Here is a 25,516-nt window from a genome sequence, read left to right on the forward strand (position 1 = left end):
TGTGAGTAAAAAATCAACCTCAAATCCAAACTTCCTCATTTCCCCAGCCAAGTAAAAGATTTAAAACGTTGCAAACTATGGGTTGATGACAAACTTTACCATGTCATACGTCTCTAGGAAGGCTCTTCACCTAAATCACAGATACATCAAGATACTTGTTTTTCTAGGTCTTCAGAGACCCAAAATAACATAAAAAAAAACATGGTAATATTTTTTAAAAAGAGAAGTTCAGAATGCTCACCACTTTATGTAAATTGTTAAATGAATTAGATTTATTGGTAACTGCACAGCCAAATTCAAAACCTGAGTGACTGCCAGATCTCTACAGCACTGATTTATTCCTTTTCTCTTATCTATAGATCTTTTCAAGATCTATACAAGATCCTGGAGTGAAAGGAAAAACAAGCAAGAATTGCTTGGTTCAAAGAATGTACATTATCATGTTGTTTGATGATCCTTGTACAGGTTCAAAAGAAATTTTAGAGTGTTAAAAGCTATCAGTTTTTATTTCCTTTTGATTTTTAATTAAATCAAACAAATACCTGTTTGTAACCTGAGGGCAGAATTTCACATTTAAATTTTACGTTGTAGGAACAAAGGAAAATTTTTAAAGAGGAATCCTCTGCACATCAGAAGATTCTTAATCTATACAAAACCAGTAAAATTGACCTAAAACAAGATACTGTTGGAAATACTGTACTTAAATGATCGTACCTAGTACTACTAATTTATTTTAAATCACAGTCGATATTTTTAACTAGGAACACAAAATAAAATCATGCAAACAAAACCAGAGGAACCAGCGTGATGTTTATTAGTTTCCAAAAATACACGGTATTGTTAAGAACTTTTTCCTCCACTGTATAAAAGGATGCTTGGTTATTAGGTAACTGTTTTAGCTGTATGTACTGTGAGTTTTCTCACGTTCGGTGGCAGCTATGATAAATTATCCCCAGAAACTAGCTGCATCCAAGCTTGACTTAATGTTGTGCATATTTTCTCGACGTTGTTTGGTATAAACGTTTGCCTCTCCTTTCTGTAGTCGTCGCCTCAGAGCAGACTTCTGCTGTTTTGTCAGCTGACGTTTTATCTTCCTTTTCACCAGTTCCTACAAATAAATAAACAATTCAGTATCAGAAGTTTTTGAACATCATTTAGTACTAACATTACCATAATGACACTGTATTCTCAGTACTAACATGAACATGTGGTAGTGAACCTGTCGAGAAGACCACCATGCGCTGAGCAGCTGGTGATCCACACCAGGGTTAACTCGAGTTTGCCCAGGCCTGCCCTGTGCTGTGCTGCCCATACTGTGTGGCCCCAGAACCCCCTGTGGGGCTGCACAGATCCCTTGGCCTGGGGCAAACTCAGCCAGCTTCTTGGGACAGAGGAGCCTGCAGGCAGCTTCCGCCTGGTTCCAGTGATTACCACTGCTCTGTGGTCTTGCCTTTATCTAACAGAATCACAGAATCTCTAGGTTGGAAGAGACCTCAAGATCATCGAGTCCAACCTCTTGACCTAACACTAACAGTCCCCACTAAACCATATCCCTAAGTTCTACATCTAAACGTCTTTTGAAGACTTCCAGGGATGGTGACTCAACCACCTCCCTGGGCAGCCTGTTCCAATGTCTAACAACCCTTTCAGTAAAGAAATTCTTCCTAACATCTAACCTAAAACTCCCCTGGCGCAACTTTAGCCCATTCCCCCTCGTCCTGTCACCAGGCACATGGGAGAACAGGCCAACCCCCATCTCGCTAGAGCCTCCTTTAATATACTTATACAGAGTGATAAGGTCACCCCTGAGCCTCCTTTTCTCTAGGCTGAACAAGCCCAGCTCCTTCAGCCGCTCCTCATAGGACTTGCTCTCCAGGCCCCTCACCAGCTTCGTCGCCCTTCTCTGGACCCGCTCAAGCACCTCGATGTCCTTCTTGTAGCGAGGGGCCCAGAACTGAACACAGTACTCGAGGTGCGGCCTCACCAGAGCCGAGTACAGGGGGACGATCACCTCCCTAGCCCTGCTGGTCACAGTGTTTCTGATACAAAGGAGAGCGTAACAGAGCAGAAAGAAGTTATAATAAGAACTTCACCTCTTCTCAACAGCAGAAATTGAGCAAGCAGAGTTGTTTCTTTGTAAGAAACAACTTTTCTTAGTTGTTTCTTTGTAAAGTTGTTTCTTTGAAAGTTGTTTCTTTGTAAGAAAATCAAAGACAAGGTCTACAGTATAGCTATGTGGTTTGGAGTCAGGGTCAGGGCTCTAGCATTTGAAGGGGTGTACGATCACCTGTGCTATTTTTTTTTTCTTTTAGCATTAGCTCTAATAAAAAGCATCTTAGGTGATATCTTGCAGAGTTTAGGTGCCTTTCATTCAGGAATCATAATGAACCAGTACTTTTCAGTGCAAAACATATGCCTTCAGCAAAAATGATAATGTCCTGTGCTTGCAGATTTGACAAACATCTTGTAAGTAGAAAAAGGACCAAGAGAGTTTGCTCCAGCACAAGGAGAGATCTCCTTGTCCTTATCACAACCCATGAATATTTTTTACGTCATCATGTTTTCTCCCCCTTTTTCCACCTGAGGACAGGGCTAAGAGAAGCATGGAGGAGCCGAGGTACCTGCTGGTGCAAAATTACCCCACAATCTAGTAACATTTCTTTTGCATTTACCCCAATTTCTCTTGCCTTGTTTTTTGTTTATGATACTGTCAGCACATTAAGTAGTAAGTTGGTAGTTAAGTCAGGAACCAGAAAGAATTCTTTTGGCACTGTTTAAAAACTGCTGTGACTAATACAACTAAATTATGCAAATACAAGGTAGTCAATAAATCCAGGTACCCAATCCTGATTTCAGTAAGAATGCTGTAGTAATTACATAGTATTCACCTGAATAGTAGTTTCCTAAGCTTTACCACGTGCAGGTTGACTATCAAAAATGTGAATAAAAAGAGTAGTATAAGATCTGTCTTTCTTTCCTCGGAAGCTTAGCAGAACTCAGTATTTAAACAAGAGCATTTTGGAAATTAAATCTGTGAATGCTCTTTAAAAATATTCCAGAAGAAATTCCTGAGGAAAGCTGGTAAGAACTAGTTTAAACTGGGCCACTGATGTTTTTCTTCTGTCAGTAAGACAATTGTCATCCTCTGCTTTTTATAGGCAGAGCTCTGAAAGAAGGCTTCTCTACTTCTCCCACTTCAGTGGACAGATGACTTCCTTCACAGTTCATACAAGGCTCGCTAGAAGAAACTTTGCAATACAAATACCAGATATTTTCACTATGCAAAAATGTAAATTCACAAAATACTACTGCTCAATCACAGCATGCAAGTCTCACTAGTCTCTCCATCATCCTAAGCCTGACTGTAAGCAAAATGAATAAACAAATCTATCATTTATTATTTAAATTTTTGCATAGTTTGCATTATTTCCTACAATTAAATTGCAGCAGTCCCTACAAAGATTTGTACAAGCACAACAAGACATTTTATTTTGTCTGGAATAGCTTATTGTCTGTAACTCATAAGGCTTTCTTTTTGGCACAGTCACCCAGCTATGACTGCACCTACTGCTATTACTGCTATTGTTTATACATGCCCATACGAATTCCTTCTGTGTGTTTAATCTGGAAACCTGCTTATGTTTTAATGTGTTTCTTCATTGAGAAAGCTATATAAACAACAGAGAAGTGCTAGAAGCAGTAACAGGCATTGGCTCTAAGCAGCTCAGTGGGTCTTACTGCAGTGCCTTTTGTGTTTTTCGTTTTGCAATCACGTTCTGATGTTACAAATAGCTCATCATGCATATCCTTTCTTTAGTTCTAGTATTCACAATTTCAAATAAGATTTAACAATGGGCAGAAACATTTTACTTAGCGTAAGAGCATATAAATGGAAAGATTACACAAAGTAAATTGACACAGGATGTTTATGTGGCTGAATCTCTTGAAAGCTGCTTCTGCTTTTATCTTTCTTTTAGAACAGAATATTAGGTACTTAAATGCCATTTGAATATTTTAACAAGTTTGATGTGTCTGCCTACAGAAAAAACATGTGTTCGCTAAACAATCAGGAAGGTTTCTACAGCGAGTGACCACTGCTACCACCTACTGGTGTACAGAAATATAATTTCAAATAGGGATCTATAGGCGATTCCAAAAGAAATCCGACACATTTAGGTTAGCAAACTGAAAGGGAAAAAATATGTATCGCATGGATCAGAAGCCAGGCGATTCCTAGCATTTATCCTAGCTCTTCTTTACTTCATTTCATAATTCAAGGCTAATTCTTTTTCTCCTTAATAAGGCACAAGGCCATGTCCTACAGTAAGAACAGGGATGACTAACAAAAGTCTCTCTTTCCTTCACACGAAGTCCTGTAAAAGTCTTACACAACTTGCAAACATGCTGTTCCCTAGCACATTTATTTATGCATAAAACTGGCCTTTCTTCCATTTAAAATTTAGACACACTCTTTAAAATGTGATAGAGGTAGCCATACTGGATAGTATACTGAGTAGGGATGAAGAAAGATGTAAAATTCTGCCACAAAGTATTGATTTATGTAATGCTGAAAGTCAAATTCATATTGCCAAAGACACCATGACCACAATGAATTCATATCTATGTTTCAGAAATGTGGTAAGAGATGTGTTAAAAAGACAGATGAAAAAAGGCCAAGTTAAATCTTTACTCACGCATGCAAATTTAAAATACAAAAACATTAATTATGGGCAACAGAATTGATTTCTAGCAACAGAAATGAAATTAAAGTTGCTAATGCCGGAGTAGAGCTTTTGTGAAAGAGCAAAGAACAACACATGAAGTACAGCACTGGATATAATTCACTTGTAAACATGTAGAAAGCATCAGACCTATTTTCTGTGAACATGGAACTACAAACCAAAGATGTACATAGTAGTAATCAATTAAAGACAGTTACTGCTAACTACGTATTTGTAAAAATATCTTCAACAGCTACGTCCTAAGATGGTATCAGAGTAAACTAGACAGTAGCAATAATAATTACCGGTGGAATGGTTGAACAGCTCCCAACACTGCTGGCTGACGTACTTTTAGTTCTTGTTCTGTGCTCCGCAATATGAACCATACTGTCTTCATTTCTAAAATATGTAAATTAATGTTTTATTCCATTCAGTGAGCATCATGTTTCAGTCATTTTTTTGATATACAATCAAAAGTGCTAGCAGAACATTTGAGTACTACAGAAAGAACATTTACATTTGAAATATTAACACTAGTTCAAAAAACATATTTTATGACAGGAAGGATTATAGTGCAATAGCCACATACATACTACACAAAGTAGTGTAAGAAAAAGAAGCTTCAGAACACTAAAAAGATTAATTCAGATTCTGTACATTGCCTAGGCGTAGAATTTCATGAAAAAGGAAAAATTCAAAAAGAAAACAGGGTATATGAACTTTATATATGCATTCAGGTACCTGGGGAGCTTGCAAACTAATAGTTTGAATTTTATATAAGAAGGGGTTAGCTTAAAGGTAAGAAGGAATTTCCAAGTGTGTCAGTAAAGGCATTAAAAGCCACATGGTATGACGTTCAGTAAAATATATTTGAATAATATATTCCAAAGAGCTTGTTCTTGCTAATTTCAGCCGAATGAGGGGCAGAGGCTGAGAAAGAGCACTCTAATTATAAATTCACTTGTCAAAGCTACTTAGCAGCAGCAGCGTTTTAATATAAAAAAAACCTTTTACTCACATTATTACTAGAAATAAAGAAAAAAGAAGAAAATTTCACCACACCACTAGACAGTAAATGTAAGTATTTACCTGTAAGGTCTCAATTCCTTATTTAAAGTTGACAAGTCAACCAGATCAGGGCATTCATCGTTGTCCTTACCACTGCTGCCCTCTGTCTGATTTTCAGCAGCATTGTCAGGTATTCTTTTGTGCTCAGAAAAACCAAGTGCACAACTCTCTGCATCTTCACTGGACTTCGAAAGCACAGGCTGCCCTTCAACCTTTTCTAAGGCTGAACTCAACTCTGACATACTCAGTCCTTGTGAATTTTCACTACTTTCTGTGGCTTCAGCATCTTCACTGTGATAACAAGTCTTCAGAGGTTCTGCTTTCAGAAACCACTTCATATATGAAGTCTGCATTGTTTTCTTTATCTTGGCTGAGGAAGTTGGCGTTACTTTCAGCATCTTCTACAAATTCCCTCTCCTCTGTTGTATGATCATCCTCATCAGAGCACTCTGGGAAAAGCAGCTCATCATCTTCCTGCATTTCCTTTGTATAACCACTGGCAGCAATCTCTATGTCAAGAGAACTCTCTCTCCTGAAAGAAATAGAAGTGAGCTTTCTTTTAATATATCAAATCATTATGCTGTATTTTGGATTAAAAATACTATCAAGTTAGACTATAATTACCATGCTATTAACAAAAAGAGTATACTCCATTGGAACATAGGTAACATATTACAGTGCAGGGCTTTGGGTAGTTAGCAGAATGTAGCCTGACAGAACCAGACTTTCATACAAGATGATTCCATCTTCATAATCAGCACTTACTGAAAGCAAACAATTTGATTTTAACAAATATAATACTTAAATTATGCTTGTGCAAACAGAACGATGAAGGACATGTTGACACACACACAGACAATTCCCCTTTGAGAAAGGGCTCAGAGTGATATAAAACCCTTTTAACTGAATCAGCTTTGCTCTTAAAATATGTGAGAAAATTGTTTGCTTTTCAAAAGGGACAAACTACAGTAGGAAAATTTTGAAGATAATATTTGAAGAGGCGGTCACCACATGTACTAGCATTTTGAAAATTAAATTTAAAATTAAAAACTAAGTTAATACTTGATCCCCCAGGACTGTTAAATATGGTTTTAAGAGTCAGAGAAACTAATTCTGCGTCACCGTAACATTTACGGCATTTGGATGTATCTCTTTCCCCTAGCTGCAAGAGGTAAGACAAAGGAGACAGCAGATTTTAAGACGTGCTTCAGTTTTTGGAAACCACTTTTAGTAACTGCCAGTGAAGACAGTATGGATCCTTTTTACTGTAAGAATGACAAAAATATTTCAAATTGGCTCTTTTTCCCCCTGTTCACTTCTAAAATCATCTCTCAGAGGCATCCATTTTTCTCAGAAAACCAACGTAACTACCATAACATGGGGGAATTACGAGTCAGCTGGCATTTTTTACCTGGTATCTTGGAATGATGGGAAGAGCTCACTCTCATAGTTGAAGCATTTCTTAAAAAACTCCTTAATGCAGTTAACATCCCTGTCAAAATACCTGTTTAAAAAATACAGAATTGTAAAAATGCAATAATCAAGGAAATTAAGTCTACTGGTATGACAAACTTTTACTCTACTTTCTTGCCTTTTATTTGAATATTAATAACCATCAGTGACTCGAAGTGAGAAAGTACACGTGTAGGTATACATACATAAATGCAGATTATTTCTATTCATTTCTTAATTGAAAGAAATAATATTAACTGAGAAGCAATTAATTACACATTTATCCTAAGGAGATTTCTACTCATTCATGAAACAAATTGCATTTGTAATGTATGGTGAAAACAGTAGAAAAAGAATTTGAAGCAGGCTTATGAAAACAAATCATGGTTGACTATTTGTTTTTATCAGCACTTAACTGGTTTATTTTGCATACATCATTTGTACGTACCATTCAGCATTTGGATGTGATGTTGATATCATCTGAGGGAAATCAATCATAGTGACATGATCATCATTATCCAGTATGAGATTAAATTCATTGAAATCCCCATGAATCAAACCATGATTGCCAAGTTTTACAATTAGATCCATTAATTCACCGTAGACAGCAGCAGGGTCTTCGATGTGGTGTACTTGGCATCTGGAAAGTTAAATAAAAAAGAAAATATCCTGAACCCTGAAGGAGTTAATTTAAAAATATAGACAAGGCATATGAGTTACATCTGAGAGAATGACAGGGTCACAATTTGAGTCATAAGGGATCTCCAGAGGTTACTAGTCCAATACTCTGCTCATAGCTATGTCAATTCTGAGATTAGATGAGACTAATCAGAGCTCTACCAATGCGGGCTTGAAAGTTTCCAGGGATGGAAACATACTGTGCAATCTCCACCACACTGCCCTCATGGGGAGAAAGCTTCTCCTATCTCCAGGTTAAATCCGTCATTTTAACTAAAGCCCTTTGTCTCTTGTACTCCTATCAAACACGATGGTTATGCTGCCTAATTTAAACAATGGATCAGCGAATTTTTATGTCTGGATTGTTTTAGGTAACTTAGGTCTTCTTGTATTCAAATGCCATTCAAATGTCTCACAAAAAAGTGTTTTCAAGACTAAGCTGGGGATAAGGCAAAGCAAAAAAAAAAACACAAAACAAAAACCAAAAAAAAAAGCTTAAAGCACTCCAGAATATACTCCAGCATAAACTCCAGAATAAAAGCAAAGTATATGTTTTGCCCCAAAAGTGCGCAGAATAGACATCACCTTATTTTTACAAGCAGAATAAATAGGCAGCTGTCTTATTATACCAGGAGCTGTCAAGAAGCCGTCATTTACAGCTAATTTGTGATATATTTTGCCCTGAATGCAACACTGTAGTGTTATGAGAACATATCAGTTGCACATACAAACAAAACACAATGGAATTCAAGCAGCTCTGTAATAGGCTGCTGTTGAATATTTTCATATTAACAGCAAAATTAATTGGTGACATTTCTTATAGCCAGAGGTCTGTATCATAAAACATATCATTTGTTCTTTGAATTTGGAAGTCATCTAAACTGGTATCTTCTGAGATGCTGATCACCTGAAATAATTTCTCATCTAGTACAGCATCTCCTTCAGGAAATGCTTAGTTAAAATTGCAGAACTGGGATAGCATGGTAAGCCTCACCTGCAATGCCCACATGTAACTTTAAAGCTTTCTGTCTACAGGACAGATGTGGAACTATTTAACAAAGGCGGGGAAACGGGATAGAATAAAGTCTTAAAAGGCACTTCTTCAATGTAACTCTTCAACTGTATACTTTGGGATTAATTACACTGAACCTTTGTTACTGTACATTATATAGAGTATCAAATAGCTATTTTGCATTCTGCTATGGAAACAAAACAAGCCATTCATTCACATACAAAATTCAACATTTTTTCATGTTTCTGGATGTTGAAAAACTGAAGAAAAGTAATCTTCCTTGAGCAAAAAACAGCGTTCAATGCACACAAACACATAAAATAAAAAATAAAACAAACAAAAAACAAACACCCCCCAAAAAAATCAACACAGAAGTTCTACAATGGCAACTGTACAAGTTGTAATCCTACCTGAATCTTTACCACAACATGGATCATGAACTGGAGCTCAGAACGTGGAGGATACACAACTCAATACTGAATATTTGATATACTGAATATATCAATATTGAATATCATTGAATAGATAACATATAGAACATAAAATTTCTGTGTAGAAAATGGTTGTAGCACTAACCTCTGTATCACATTGCTCCTCTGATGTATTCCGTACTTAAAAAAAAAAAAAAGTCTATTTCCACCAGTCTTTTTGGACAAAGAGAGTATCTTTTTAGTTTTCCTTCTCTCACCAATTTCTCCAAATATAATGAAGCAGAACCCTAGCCGTTCTGGGCCTGACTTTATTCATGCTTTATTCAGCATGATCAGAACTGACTCACACGATAAGGAAAAACGTCATCCCTGCTGTCTTACTGAACCTATCGTTGTTAGGGCTTCTGTAAAACAGACTTCAAGCTTCCAAACTTACTAAGGGTAGCCATCAAGGAGTTCCATAATAACTGCATGCCTGTTGTAGTCTACAGGTTTTGGAAGAGGAAATCCTCTGTCATACAAAGCCTGGAAAGAGACAACATATTGAAAAAATAAAAGATAACCATTAAGAAAACATTACATACATGACAAACTACAAATATAAGATAAGCAGTTAAGCACCATTGCGGAAGCAGCATCCTACACATTATTCAACTGCTAACTGTAAAAGTCAAATCATGTGCTTAAGGAGGAAGAGCAATCTGAACTTTCACTACTAACTATGCTTCTGTATTTTCCAGAGTTTAGTTATCCTGCAGGTGGCAGGAAAACACAACGGGATAGAAAAACAGCAGAATCGTATCTGGTCTGTTAGCTTAAGAAACCACCAGCAGATAATTGGGAATAGGGTGTTAGAAAAAGGTTCAACAGTTCTTGTAAATACAGTTTGGCCTGGTCAGGTAATTCACACTCAGTCTCAGTAAGGCAAAAGTTTCTTCTTAAATATTAATATCCAGTATTACACTACATTAAAGATTAACTAAAGGTAGGCCATAGTATTTTGTAGCTCTGTTAGCTTGCTCTAACCATATTTACCAAATCATTCACTTGATTCACAGAATGGCTCAGGTTGGAAGGAACCTTAAAGACCACCTGGTTCCACCCCTTCTGCCATGGGCAGGGACACCTCCACTAGACCAGGCTGCTGAAAGCCCCATCCATCCTGGCCTTGAACACCTCCAGGGATGGGGCATCCACAGCTTCTCTGGGCAGCCTATGCCAGTGCCTCACCATCTTGAGCACAGGATTTCCTCCTAGTATCTAATCTCAATCTACCATTATTTTAATTTAAAACTGTTACTCCTTGTCCTATCACAACACTCCCTGAAAGAGTCCCTCCCCAGCTTACCAGTAGGCCCCCTTAAGTACTGCAGGCTGCTATTAGCATTCCCTTAAGCCTTCTCTTCTCCAAGCTAAATAACCCTGACTCTCAGCTTTTCTTCACAGGAGAGGTACTTCACCCCTCTGATCACCTTTGTGGTCCTCCTCTGGGCCCACTCTAACAGCTCCACATACTTCTTGCGCTGGGGGCCCCAAACCTGGATGCAGCACTCCAAGTGGGGCCTCACAAGGGCAGAGCAGAGGGAGACAATCACCTCTCTCCACCTGCTGGCCACTCCTCTGTTGATGCAGCTCAGGAGGCTGCTGGCCTTCAGGGATGCAAACAAATACTTCTGGCTTATGTCAAGCTTTTCATCCACCAGAACATCCAAGTCCTTCTCTGCAGGGCTGCTCTCAGTGTGCTCTCCTCCCAGTTTGAAACTCATCGCTTACAGACCTAACAAATACTCTGTAATTATGTTTGTGGAAGTGATCCAAATAGACAAGACTAAAATACTAGTAGATACTTCACAAATTTTCCCTAGCATATAGTCTTTCCTAAGACAAGGTTAAGTGAAATGGCGATAGTTTATTCACTGCCTTTATTAAGACTCAGATGACTGGACAGCTTCACCTGAAATTTTATGGAAATTGCTTCAGTTCCATACGACTTCCATGGCAAAGTTTGATTTTGTCACTTGAAAGTATACAAAATGCATCAGCACTGTCATTCTCTGAAATGTATACTTTAAGTCCACTAAAAAAAACAAATAAAAAGCATACATCCTAACATATACTGCAAATATGAAGTGATGAGAAGATAATCTGAGAAGTACATTCCAGACTATTACATCGTTGTTAATATGGTGCAAACAACCACCTACCTTCATGTAGGCAAACTCTTTCATTGCTGCTAGCCGCGATAAATACAGCCATGACATTTTGTGCCTGTGCTTATGGTAGTCACGCTTATTTTTCAGGCTGCGAAAGGAAGTTCTTCCAAGCCTGTGCAATTTCATTGCAAACTGCTGCTCGTCTTCATTTGCAACAATATAAATATCTAGGAGAAAAAACAGCAGCACAGATCTGAGAAATAAATGGTATCTGACAGGTATATAATGCAACAGTGCAGTGAGAAATCGGTTGCTTGACTTCTTGTAACTGCTATTTCTGGAATAGCAAAGTCTACTACACTTCTTTTAACAGAAAAGACAACCAAATTTGTATATTATGTATTACAAATCTGAACAAGAAGAAGTCATTGGTGAAGAGATTATGCTGCTCCACTAGTAGAATATCATAGAATCATTACGGTTGGAAAAGACCTCCAAGATCATCTGGTTGAACCATCCATCTGATCTGAAACATATTTCAGACTAGGGGATAAGAAGTAACTTAATGGCACACTAGAAAAGACTTCTCTTGACTGGACAGAAAACTCAAGGTACCTCTTAGTTTAAAACAGTGTTAGCAATTGGCTATGTTTCATTTTTACCATTTGTCCCCAATAATCCTCTTTTTTTTTTTCGTCATTTTTTAATGACAAAAGACATGCAGTGCCAAATTACAATCAACATATGAGCATGAGAAACCAAGATAGCACTCCAATAGTTTGGACTGTATATTACTTTTTTTTTTTTTTTTAGGTGGGATGAAACATTTGATGTTAATCTTTTTGACAGAAGGCTTCAAAATTCTTTGCAAGTCACAAGACAACTGTCACCTGTTTGCAAAATACCTTTTAAGGAACCATCCAAGAATTGTACAAAATGGTCAAAGTGGAACAACACTTGTGAAAAAAATCAGATGTAGTCAAGACTCACACAGAACTTGAAGTGACCATAAATTTTGGTGTTTGACAGATTAACTGATATGACTATCCAAAGGTAAATTCACCAAGTTTCCAACAAATTAACAAAAATACAGACCCATTTCTTCTAAAAAAAAAATTATATACTGAAAACACTTTTTTAAATTACCTGATTCTTTGCCAACACCCATCTGGTTTCCAACAGAACTGACGACTTGCCGGGAAGACAGAGTTCTCAAGGCAAGGTAATCATATCCTGCATTAGTTAACCGATAGCCCTGGACAGCTAGGAAAAAATAAATTACACAACATTTCATTCCATATTATGCATGTGTTTCTTTTAAAAGAAGTTTCATTTTGGTCTCTCTTTTTTTTTTTTCCTGCTTATGGTACACAACACTCAAATAGTATTTTCACTGTTGGCTAGTATCAACCCAACTTGACAGTAAGTTTAAATTCGTGCAAGCCTTTTGAAAACTAACTGGATAAAAAGTAGACGTTTTGTTAGCCCCTTGGTAACACAGGCAGTGACAATGGTTCAAATTGCATAGGATTACTTTGAAAGATGATTACTTAGGAGACACGGCAAGGATTCAGGATTGTTTCAAAGACCTAAACCAAACCTTAATGGTCTGAAAAACGGAGACAAAAAGGAGATGAATTTCATGAAGACTCCCACATTGTGCTTGCAAAGCCAGATGCAAGTGCAAGACTAAAGGAAATCCAACGCTACTAACAGAATGGGACAGAATAAATACTACTTTAGTGACCGTTCCCGACTGGCTGAAGGTATAAGGCTTTTGCAGTCTGCTCCAGTTTGTCTGCTGTAAGACTGTAACACATTTGGGCTGATCCCTATGTGAACTTAAATACTACCTTAGCTAACAATTATTTATTTTATCCACGAATTTGGACGAACGAATCCATGAATTTCAGAAATCACCAACACCATTTGTTGCTGAAGGAGTTCACATTCCCCAGCTAGCCCCAAGGCGAGACGGGGCTCACAAACGCCCCGGACACCCGAATGACCAAGCTACCGCACTTCTGCGGCGCTGAAGAACCGGGAGGGCCGGGAGGAGGCTCCCAGCGCAGGCCCCACACTCACTTTTGGTCCGCTCGTAGGCCAGGAGCTTGTGCTTGGCCAGCTCCCGCAGCACCTTGTTGCAGCCGCCGTGCTTCAGGCTGGCGATGGGCGCCACCAGGCTGCCAGGCACGATCTCGTGGTTCTTCGTGCCCATCTCCACCTGCCGGGGGGCGAGAGGGAACGGTCGGCGGCATCAGCGGGGAGGGGACGGGAGGGGAAGGGAGGGGGGGGAGCTGCGCCTTGCCTTGCCTTGCCTTGCCTTGCCTTCCCTTCCCTTTTCCCTTCCCTTTTCCCTTCCCCTGTCCCCGTCCCGTCCCGTCTCACCGCGGTGAGCACCCTGAAGTGCTGCCCGCTGAGGTACCGCAGCACGGCCACGTTCAGCTTCCCCATGGCGGCCGCGCCCGCACCCCCCTCACAGGGCTGGCCGGCCTCACGCGGACGCACCGCGCATGCGCACGCCCCCCTCTCCCCTACCTCGCCCTACCGGCGGAGCCTGTTTTGGGTCCTGGCAGCTACATAGAGACGCGTGTCCTCCGATGTATCTTCGCATACCGAGCCGGTAGCAAAGTCACTTACAACTCAAAATAGAGACAAAACAAGCCTCTACGAATCGAGACAGAATAAGCCTTAAGGTGATGGCTTAACCCCTCGCTCTACTCTAAAAGAGTTAATGGGGTTGCATGTGTATCTGCCCAGACCGATCCAGTGGGAACACCACCCACGGCACCAGACACCCAGAGCGCTGCCCCCGGCTGCAACTGCGCATGCGCGGCCACCGCCCACGGCCATGAGGGTGTGTGTGTGTGGGGGGGGGTGGAGGCTCCCAGTGCGCATGCGCCTGGCAGCCCCGCTCGGTGCGCACGCAGAGGGCAGTGGGGCGGGGCGGGGCGGTTCCAGACCCGGGGGTGGCGGGTTCGAGTCCCGGTGCGGACACGTTTCTTCGCCGTGACACCCCGTTATTGCCATAACTAATACCGGGGCCCAAAGAGGCAGAAATACAGCTGCAGCCATCCCATCCGTGTGTGGTTAGGTAGCAATACCTGGGAACAAATCATGTCTAACCTGCGGTGTGATGTTGCTCACGGAGGCTGGTTTTCCATTATATGTTATCACGGTTACCTCTGTCTGCACCGGTTAACGCGAAAACGCCCAGCAATGTTTCTCAGGCGCTCAAATTTTGCTCGAATTTTGCAAATTTTAGCTGACAGAGCTGCAGCTCGCGAACCGCTGCCTCTGGGGGGCGGCAGTGTTTTAGAAAACAGGAGATGAAACTGAAGTGTTTTTTGGTGGTGGTTCCTTCCCCCTCCGTCCTGCAAGATGGCATGGCAGAGAAATTATTTTCTGGTTTCTCACGTAGGTCCTCGTGTAGTCCTTCTTATAAGCTGCCTATATGGACTAGTCTATAAAGTATTTCTGCTAGAAACATGAGGAATATGTGACTGCAACGTGAGTATCCAAATGAGGTAACTCCATGCAAAAAAAGGGGATGTTAACTCCCTGTATAATCAGCTAATTAAGAGGCTGGCTGTTTCAATATATGCATAATATAGTGGACAGTAAGGCTATCCAGAATTTAATTCTTGGCTCTTAAGGCATCTGGAAAGTTGAATTTGTGAAATCAGATCTTAAATTTCAGCATGAACAGACGAACAGTTCAAACAAACAAACAAAAAAGCAAAAAACAAAATGTGATCTTAAAGTCAGAAGTTTAACCATGAAACTTCTCTAGAAGTCTGTACTGATGTAACTGTTAATAAGCACTGTAAAAAATACTGTTATTTTTGACTGGTCAGTATACTTCTAAGGACCTGGCTGACATCATGAAGAATACACATAAGTACATTCAATTTTTTGTATTTTTAAGCATTATAGGTTTCACCCATTTTATATGCATGCATGTGTATGTGTATGTACATGAATGATCATTGTGGTGTCAGAAAAAACTCAGTGTTTATAAAGTTTTTCTAATGAATAGCAGAATCCATGCCAAGTGTACAAATGCTGCACATTCTCTTCTGCAAGGAGTTTTATAAATCCCCAAAAGCTGTAGGTTAGTGTAAGGTTTGAACAGTGCAGTTCATATAGTGGGCTCTGTCATAGTAGTTTTAGGAAACTACTGTTCTCAAGATAGATATGAATGCTTAGCAGTTTTATTGCTTCAGGTGTTCCGTTTCAAATGAAAATTAGTAATAAACCTAAAGGGAATAGATTGTGGGAGCGTTAAAGTTTATAGTTTAGGTAATTGCTAAGGTGTCTGAATTAGTAAAAAAAAAAAAAAAAAAAAAAAAAAAAAAGTAATTGCTGTATGTATAAAGAGCCCACAGTGGTGGCTCTATGTTACCTACATGTTTATATCTGGAATTTTAGATCAGCATTTGGCACTTGTCAAGGAAGTGTTTAGTCACTTCATGAGCCTTAGTTGGTGGTCAGACAGCTCCGTTTGCATTGGAGTTGAGGCTTGTCCGATACGTGTGAGGTCTAGCTGGGGTCTATTCCCCCATCGTAGCTGAAAACAGCCTCCAAAAGGCTGTAAAGCAGGGTAGTGGATATTTTTAGAGTGGATAACATGGGAACCTTTCAGCTTTAATTCAGTGATACAGAATATTTAACACTTAAGTCTTTCCTAAAATACTTACTAATTCAGCTTTTCAGATTCTTTTATTTGTTAAAAACTATAGGGCTTGCAAAGCACACCATTATTTTAATGCTCACGTTGAGCAGTATGTAAAGCTTAGCGCTCGTGCAGTACATTAGTGAGGTTTCTTTCCACACATGCAGGCTTCTCAGCTCTGCCTCATCGTGGTGGTACTGCTCTCAGTAGTAGGGATAAACATAAAGTCTGAAAGGTTGGCTTGTTTGCTAAGCTAGTTAAGTTTCTTATGTTTGGTGAGAGACTTCCAACAAGTTCTATACACAGTAGTGTGTTTTTTAGACATTAAACATTTAACATTAAAGGCAGGTAACAGCCCCTTCCTGCAGACTGAGTGGTGCTAACTTAAGGTGTGTGGCAGTCAGAGGTGGGTACAAGTTGATGCCATGTGGTAAAATTGTATACATGTATATGCCATTGGCAGTTCTTCTGACTGGTTACTAAGGTTCTGTAAGCCAAATTCTATAATCATCAATCATCTGTTGTTTGCATATGTCTTAAGGAGGGCAGTCATTTTTCTTTGTCATTGTGATAACTGCTTAGTTTTCAAAAAAGGAAGGAAAGACAGAGAGCTTTTATTATTATTATTATTATTATTATTATTATTATTATTATTATTATTATTTGAATTTGAATTGCTGTCCAGCCAGAGACATGGGTGCAGAGGGAGTTTGTCTGTCAGATGCCATTTAGAGAGCTCTGGTACATAAATTAGAGTGGAGAGATCAGAATGAGCCTCGATACTACTTCATTTATTTGATCACAGTGTGGGGAGAATTGAGACTTTGAAGCCAGTTTCTATGTGTTCAGATGGAGAATAAAACCATGAGAAGAAAAAGAGTAGAGCTCTCTCCTGGGCATAGAAAACTGGCAGGCTGTGACAAAGCGAGAGCTCTCAAAACCTTCCTATCAAACCTCAAACTTGGACCTGTCATTTTCTGGATGGCCAGTTTCCTGCCAGCCCACCTATTAGGTCATTAGAGATTGGAGGTATGTCCCTTCTAGGCCCTGGGTAGACTACCAGAGGGGCAGTGTCTAGCATCAAATGAACCTAGCTGCTCATTTTTGAAGCCGTAAGGACCTAGTGTCAGAAACTGGTTTTGTTATTTGAGCCAGGTTCTACTGACTGCATATGATTGACTCCAAGCCTGGACAGATATTCTCTCCACTTGAATACGTCTTTTACCAGAGCATAACAATCAATTAACAATCAATTAACAATCGACCTCATCGCAGTCTACAACTTCCTAGTAAGGGGGTGTCGAGAGGCCGGAGACCTTTTCTCCATTAACACCAGCGACAGGACCCGCGGGAACGGGGTTAAGCTGAGGCAGGGGAAGTTTAGGCTTGACATCAGGAGGGGGTTCTTCACAGAGAGGGTGGTTGCACACTGGAACAGGCTCCCCAGGGAAGTGGTCACTGCACCGAGCCTGATTGAATTTAAGAAGAGATTGGACTGTGCACTTAGTCACATGGTCTGAACTTTTGGGTAGACCTGTGCGGTGTCAAGAGTTGGACTTGATGATCCTTAAGGGTCCCTTCCAACTCAGGATATTCTATGATTCTATGATTCTATGAATTTACGCTGACATACTTCTCAATTTTTATGTTTTTCCACCTGTAGATTGCATCTCACTGTAGGTTGCATTTTAGTCTCCTAATTTATTCCCTGATTTTTATTTTTATTTTTGTACCACCTCATTAGTGAATGTAGAAGAAAATGCATACTAGCTGGGCTGCATCCGGAAGTGCAAACCAAAGTGCTATAGATAGCATGAATGTAGGAAAAACACACTTTATTGTCTTAATGAAGAAAAATAAGCTTTAAACTGACTTTAAATATGTCATAAGACTTCATGGTATTAGAAAACATGCTAAAACAGGCTGAAAAAACTATTATGAATCTCTCGTTTTCCAATACATTCTTAGACCAAATCCTTTGAGATTCAGAGCTATTGTCCTCACTTTAATGTGACCTTCTTTAATGCAACCTTATAATACGTTGAATATACATCTCTATGAGCCTGTGATAATATTAAACAATCATAAAGTCAATTGTTTTATAACTATTACATTATGAATTCTTTGTGTTTGTGGTACACTGAAAATCTGTTCATTGATCTTTTGCTTAATTCTACAGATACTTTTCTTACTACAGCCTGCATACAGAATGTTCTTTAAATGAGCACAGAATGTGCTTCAGGTAATTTAAAGGCTTCCTGGCTATCTTAAAAATTATATTGATTTTCACCTTGAATATTCACCTGTCCTTTATTTTTAGAGATATACAGGGAATGTGGGAGGGGAAGTGCGCCTTTTCCCCTTTTTTTTTTGTCACTCAGCACAAGGACAGTTATTGCCCAGCAATAACAGTATGTTCCATTTAGAGTCCAAAGCACTAATATCATTACTTTTTCTCTAGCTTTGATGTAAAAAAGATCCTGATTGTGGTTACAGAATCATAATCCTTCAGTATTTATTTTGAGGAGCTGTGAAGCCAACTTTTAACTGCCTTTGTATTCTACAGCTTTTTGTTTACAGCCTTTCTTCCTCTCTTTTTTCAATCTTATTTTTAGAAAAAATATAATAATGTTGCTGATAAGAGAAATGTAGCAGTCTTTCAGGCAAGTAAGAATAACCAGTATTAAACAAAAGGTAGAAAATCAGAAAACTATTGGCTAAAAGCTGCTATCTTGAAATGAGACTTGTTTGTTTTCAATAAGTAATTTTCTTATTTCTCTTCAAGAATGAAAGATTCTCAGTGAAAGCTAGTAGTTAAAATTAATATCCACTTGATGTGAAAATGGAACAAACATCAGAAGGACCAAGCATTTTGCTTGGCTAAAGAAACTGCAGTTCTCAAGGTAGGATAATAATTCTAAGTGAAAAATTTTCGTTTTTAAATACTTTTAATATTTCACTTTTAGAATTTGCATTTGCTTTCAAAAAGCAAATGTGGTTGGATTAGAAGGGTGTAAACTTGTACGTTCTAATTTATTTTTAAAAGTGTTAACTTATGATTTTTTTATTTTTATTTTTTAACAGAGGAGGAATTTATCTACGTTGGGAATTTGTTAATAGATAATTGATGTATACAATGGATATGCATATACCATTTGGATTTTTTTTCTACTGTAGCTTCACGCAATTTTTGGCATTGTAATCTTTCAAGATGTCAATGCTTCTTTATACATTTCATGCGCTTATATGTAAAGTATGTTTAAATAAGCCACTGTTTTCAGTAGATCCTGCTTTTTCAGTGAAACTCTCGTTTTGAATATTGTGGTTGTCAGAATTCTGAAGCAGCAATGCAATAAAAGAAGTTGTATAAGATCTTTTATATACAGAAACCTAGATGTACACTTTGCATATATGTACAAGTGCTTTTCTCTGGTTACAGTGTTCGCAGTCTAGTGCTAGTAATCTTTACTATGAAAGGACTTTCTATTTTTAATCCTTTAGATAATTTTTCTTTATAAAGAAATATAATTAAAAGTGCCTTTATTGCGAACAGTTTTGAAGTGCCGAAATTACACATGCTGCCTATTTTTCAAAGCCTGTTACTGCTAATGAGTTTTTTATCATTATTCTGCAAAGAATGGTGATGTTATGAATTGGTATGTTATATTGTCAACAAGCATTGTTTTTGAAGAAAAGGTTTGAAGATATTCAAAACTATCACTGTTGCAACAAATCTATTGCTTTCTTTTAAATAGTTGCGCCATCCATTACAGTCCTTTGAATTCTGACAGTAATTCAGGCAAACAGGAGGAACCAAAGACCGGATGATGCTTGTGTAGCAGGCATTTTTCTGTTCATTGCCAAGTGCACAGTTCACTGTTCGGTCACCTGTGTCGGCTGGTTTAGTGCCTTTAATGCAGTTCTCTGCATGCTCCCTATTCTATAAAGCTTACTTGGGGACTTCAGACACTGCCTGTCTTATTATTCCCTAAGGAAGGGTAAGGCCTTTACTGTCCAGCTGGAAGGATCACTAATTAGAGCCCTTGCTTTGGCACAGAGTGTGTCAAGCCTGCAAGCCTTCCTGCTGGGATCAATGGCATTCATGTTTGCTTTCATGAATGCACAATGGACAGGGATCTTGGCAAAGAACTGCCTATTTAGCTTGTGCTGAGAAGCTGAGTCTTCACAACATTTTAAAGTAATTGTAGAGGTAGAAAGGGAGCTATAAGAATACACCCTTATTATTCTGCTCAAAAAAAAAAAAAAAAAAAAAGAAGAAAAGTATTCTCTCTAACGAGAATCCAATCCGCAGTCAAAACCCAGCATATATTTTTGCCCATGTAATGCTCGTAAAGAAATTTAGAGTCATTACTCCTCTATGCTTGCAACTTTCTGAGAATTTAGGATACATTTATATTTTAACCATCTATAAAAATTTAAAACTTACCTTGCAGTAAATGCAAACTCTGTAAGCAATATGATTAATTCAGACTATGTGTGAGGTGTTGCCATTAATAAATAATGGTTATTGGCAGGGCAAATGCTTCATTTAATTCTTTCTCTTTTTCCTCTTTCCCTTTAGAGACAGGTATGTTTCTGCAAAGGGGGTAAGATTTTTAAAATGAGCTTGTTTTGGCATGTATTTTTCATGGAAATACAGACCTGGGTCTGTATTCTGGAGTGTCTCTTCAGGGGTCACCCAAATACACCATGAATATTATTTACCAGTAAAACAGCTTGACCGTGGCAACTGCCAGGTGCCCACCTAGCCTCCTCCAGCCTCCCACACCCTGTCCTTGACAGGGCAGGGTGGAAAAGCTCCTAACCTGTGATAAGAACATGGAAATCACCAGTTACCATCATGGCCAAAAAACCCTTGACTAGGGGAAATTTATTATAGTTTATTGTCAAGTAAAAATAGAGAAGCGTGGTGAGAAACAAAACAAAAACAGCTGCCCCTCACCTGCTCCTTCTTCCCAGGCTCAACTTCACTCCCAACTCTTCCACCTCAGCACCCTGAGCCCTGAATGGTGTGAGAGGCTGGCAGTGGAGGTTGTGGTCTCTTCGTAACAGGTAGCCTCTGTCACTCCTTCCTCCTAACAAGTTCCCCTTTCTCCCTGGCTGCCATTCTTCAAGAACGCTCCAGTGGGGTGCAGTCCTCCAGCAGCAGACTGCTCAGGCATGGGCCCAACTTGGGCCACAGTTCTGCCAAAAAAACACCTGTGTGGGCTCTCCATGGGCAGCAGCATTTTTCAGAGCACAACCAACTGCTGCAGGGGCCTCCGTGGTCTGCAGGAGGACTGCTTCACTGTGGTCTTCTCCACAGTCTGGAGGGCAATCTCTGCCAAAACCTTGCCTCATAAACCCAACACAGTGTGGTAGATACTGGATGCCTTCACTTTATGTTCTTTTATCATTAGAAATAATGGATTTTTTAAAATAAACTTTAGAATAAAAATTTGAGCATGATGTTAATATAATAAAGGATGCTAGCCCCAGTAAATGAAATGTTATCTAATTGTATTTATTTGATTTCACAGTGGAGAAGATTTTAAAAATGACTAATCTAAAGATTAAGAAGAACAAAAGGCAGGCTGCAGCAGGGAAAAGGTAAAGTTGCTTTTGTACTTTGCAAGATATGGTAAAGTATCAGCCTTTTAAGGCCAATAATAATTCAATTCTCTGATTAAAAAATGAAAGAGGTGAGAGGAAATATGTGAATGAAAGGATTATGGATAATGTTGAGTTCTGCTGTGCTTCTGTTTTTAAAAGGCAACCAAAGTGCAATATCTTGTTACATTTCATGTGTGCTGGAAATGAAACAATACATTCTGGGATAGCCCAAGTTTCATATGAGAGAGAGATTTTTAATTTTAATTTTTATTATTATTATATATTTTTTGAGATAAAGGAGCTACATGAAACATTGTCAGGTTGTCAGGACTTGCATTTTAAAACAGAAGTGCATCAAGATTCTGTTCTGGGTCTTCTATGTTTTCTCTGAACTGTGAAGCGATAGACTAAGCAGTTCTCTTAATGCAGTAAAATTTAGTTTTGCATTGCATTTTGTGGATGCAAATGTAGTACTTTAGCACTGGCAGGTAATTGGTGAAAGAGACAGCTGCTGTCTTTCTCCTAACTTTGCTCTCCAATTTAAAATGCACTAGGTGAGTGGGTGAGTCATTTTTTTTTTAATAATTACTAACTTTTGACTTTATTGTTGATATTGCTGATCATAGGACACCTGTGCTATTGCTACTATATGTTTTTGCTCCACTGTGATGAAATTCTTGTTTGTACACGAAAGTAGCGTGTGAAGAGTTCCTCTTTCACTTGTGTGTGTGTTAGCTCCCTGTCAGATTTAACCCCCCCACCTTCCAAACCAGTAATTTGCCTTTCATGCCAAATGCTATGTGAAGTTACAGTGTTTGAGTGGTGATCACTCATGTGGGTAACATTGCCTGATTTTTCCTAATATGAGAAAATATCTGGATGCTATAATGTGCTGATTTTTAAAAGAGATACCAGAGAAGAGACCTTGTGCTCTGTATCTCTGTTGTGCTCTCATGCCATCATTGGGTGTGCACCCCTTCCCCCGTGTGCCCTCTGTTACGCACTCTCTTCATTTTACCTCTGGCTCACTTGCTGTCTCTCATTGTCTTGACTCTTGCCCTTTCACTTGCTGTTCGTCAGTCTTCTGTATGCTCCTTTGTGTTCAGTCATGGGCACGTGCTCTCTTGCTCTGTCTTTCTCACACGTGCTTCTTCATGCTTAGTCTTGTGTGCTTGCCCAAGTCTTTTTCTTACACAGTCACATTGTCCCTCTTCATCTCTCATACCGTCTTGTGCTCTGGCTCACTCTACTTTATTGCTTCTTCCAAATTTCTCATTCACTTATACACTACGTACATCAGGTACAGAGGCATACACTGCATCAGTTGTTTATTCTAAATAGTGGATATGTTGAACCCTTCTTTGTAACATGTTGCATGTTTTATGGCTAATCTGATGATCCATCAGTGAATGACAAACTGCTCCATTAATTGGATCATTAATATTAATCCAATATTAATGCTTGGTTTTGTTTACTTCCACTACTTTATTAATATTATTCTCATTTTGTTTCAGAAACTCCAAGTGGAAAATAAAAAATCAAGTATTAGAGAATTTAAGGTCTTTGGGATTTGCTAAATTCAGTTAAGAACTGATTTCATTATTAATTCCAATGTCCAATAAAAATTGAATCTCACTGGGCAGGGTTTAAAATTCTGGCAAGGGTATTATCCATACAACAGCCTAGTCTGTCAGTGGCTAAGCATGTTGCAGTGGAAAAACTGAAGTCATAGCTTCAGGTGGTACTGTAGTCCAGCAGAAGGAATTTTAAAAAAAATAAAAATTAGGACTGTAGGCCTACTGCTAGCTAATATTTATTGACCCTAGCCTTGGTTAAATGATGCAAACACTAAGCAAATGTTTTCAGTAATATGGTCTATCAGAATTCATTGGAACTTAGAACTGAAACGTAATTAAAGTCAAATATAAATTATTGAGAGCAAATAGTTTCAGGTTAAGGAGTTGAACAAAGATGAGTTAGTAACTACTTTCCTCCATGAGAAGGGATGATGTATGAAGAAATTACATATTTCCATTAACTTTTTGTGTGTTGCCTGCAGTCTGCTTTGGAGAACATACCAGTTCCTCAACCTGAACTTATATATCAAATTCCAGGTGTCAAACCAACAAGTAGATGTGTCAAAATGTTTGATTCCTGGGTTCTCAGTTAGAGGTTCTGAACCCTCTACAAAGAAAAATGGGCAGAAATAAATGGGTCATCTTGAAGTTGGGGACTAATAATGATGGAGAAGAAAAAGAAATTTAAGTAAGCAGAAAATGTGACAAAAAGAAGTGGCTATCTCTGAGAGAAAAACAAAACAAAACAAACAAAAAAAACCCAGGTATCTGTAGGTGCTGCTAGAAGACTTCATGTAGACCTTCACTCAGCTTGATGCAGAAAGTGGGCTTGTCCTACACATGTATGGAAGACTGGTGACACTGACTGTGTAGCTTTGTGTCAAGGAAGCTGCAGCATAGTCCTGACTGTACGTGATCGTCTCTAGCACAGAACACAATTATCAGATTCAGTTCAAAGAGAAATTCCAGACTTTGGTCAAACATACATTGAAGGTCAGCTTATGATTTTTTAATTATGTATTTTGTTTCCTAGAGATCATTATCATTATAGATGAAATGGCAAAAATTTTTATCAGTTTACTGAAAGCACAAGTAATACAGTTGTAGAGGCTAGTAATAACGTGAAAGAATGCAAAATTATTACACAAGTTTATATTTCAAAGAATCATTCCTGATTCTGTTTCTTATACAGGAATATCAAAGAATGGCATTCATTCAATTGAAATGAGAGTGCACTATAGCAGTTTCCAAATATTAAGATTGCTGGAGGGAACTCCTGTAACAATAAGTATATATCTTCCAACATACTTAGGTATGCACAGCAGAAACCGATGCCATTTACAACAAAGTGTATTGGTTCTTTTCTTTGTAATCGTCTGTCACTTCTTGTCTGGTAGTAACATGCATTATTCATTGATAATAATTTATATTTGTTATAGTTTTTGAATTTTATAGAGGTTTTCCTCATTATTGAAACATTATGTACACAGATTTTGTTAAACTTGGAACTTAGAAAATGGAAAGAAGTGGTTTCAAGTAGAGTATTTGGAAGATCATAAGAATGTGGATGGAGAACTTCATGCTTCTTGTCATCTTAAATGAATTTTATTATTTAAGTTCCTCTTTGGCTGTATATAATTGCTTTATAAATATTAAAGTGTCTAATAATCACTAATATTGAAACTGTGAAGGTTTACGGATATCTTCAAGGCAAAAATGGCAGGGAGAGTAACATTTTTAGCTAGACCAATACAGTTAAAAAAAAACAGGCAAGCTTTTGGATATGAAGCCATTTTCTGGCACCTACGCAAAAAGACACTTAAATAAGGCATGAAATAAATTCTCTTATGTTCCTGCAAGACTGAGAACTGTTGCAAAACTTTCATAACGAGTTATAATGTAGTTCAGAAACATCTGTCAGTGCTGTTGGTCTAAATTTCTTGATACTTTTAACATCCATTAATAACTTTTTTTCCATTTAATAACTTTTTTTTTCTCTCTAGATTTATAGTTTAAAGAAAAAAAATAGCCTATCACACAGAAATATTTTCCTATTAAAACTTTATTAACAATATATCTTCTTATTAACAGTCTCTTATTTAAAGAAAAGCAAACAGACACTATATATATATATAT

At 38.4% G+C, this 25,516-nt stretch overlaps 1 long non-coding RNA gene and 1 pseudogene across 4 annotated transcripts in view; one reads left to right on the forward strand and one right to left on the reverse strand.

Annotated features, from left to right (window-relative positions):
• Nucleotides 1–790: 790 nt before the first annotated feature.
• Nucleotides 791–14,045, reverse strand: LOC140002773 (serine/threonine-protein kinase RIO2-like; annotated as a pseudogene).
• Nucleotides 14,046–14,507: 462 nt separating this feature from the next.
• The window catches only part of LOC119718628 (uncharacterized), a 50,695-nt gene continuing 39,686 nt past the window's right edge, over nt 14,508–25,516 (forward strand). For 3 of the 4 annotated variants that reach the window (XR_011810401.1, XR_011810400.1, XR_011810398.1), the window contains exons 1-4: nt 14,513–15,025; nt 18,370–18,432; nt 18,976–19,093; nt 21,731–21,800. This is a non-coding gene — a long non-coding RNA (uncharacterized lncRNA). Of the gene's footprint in view, nt 15,026–18,369; nt 18,433–18,975; nt 19,094–21,730; nt 21,801–25,516 lie in introns of all 4 variants that reach the window. The other variant, XR_011810399.1, reaches the window with a different exon arrangement.

This window comes from Anas platyrhynchos, chromosome 6, assembly GCF_047663525.1.
Source record: "Anas platyrhynchos isolate ZD024472 breed Pekin duck chromosome 6, IASCAAS_PekinDuck_T2T, whole genome shotgun sequence".
NCBI lineage: Eukaryota > Metazoa > Chordata > Aves > Anseriformes > Anatidae > Anas > Anas platyrhynchos.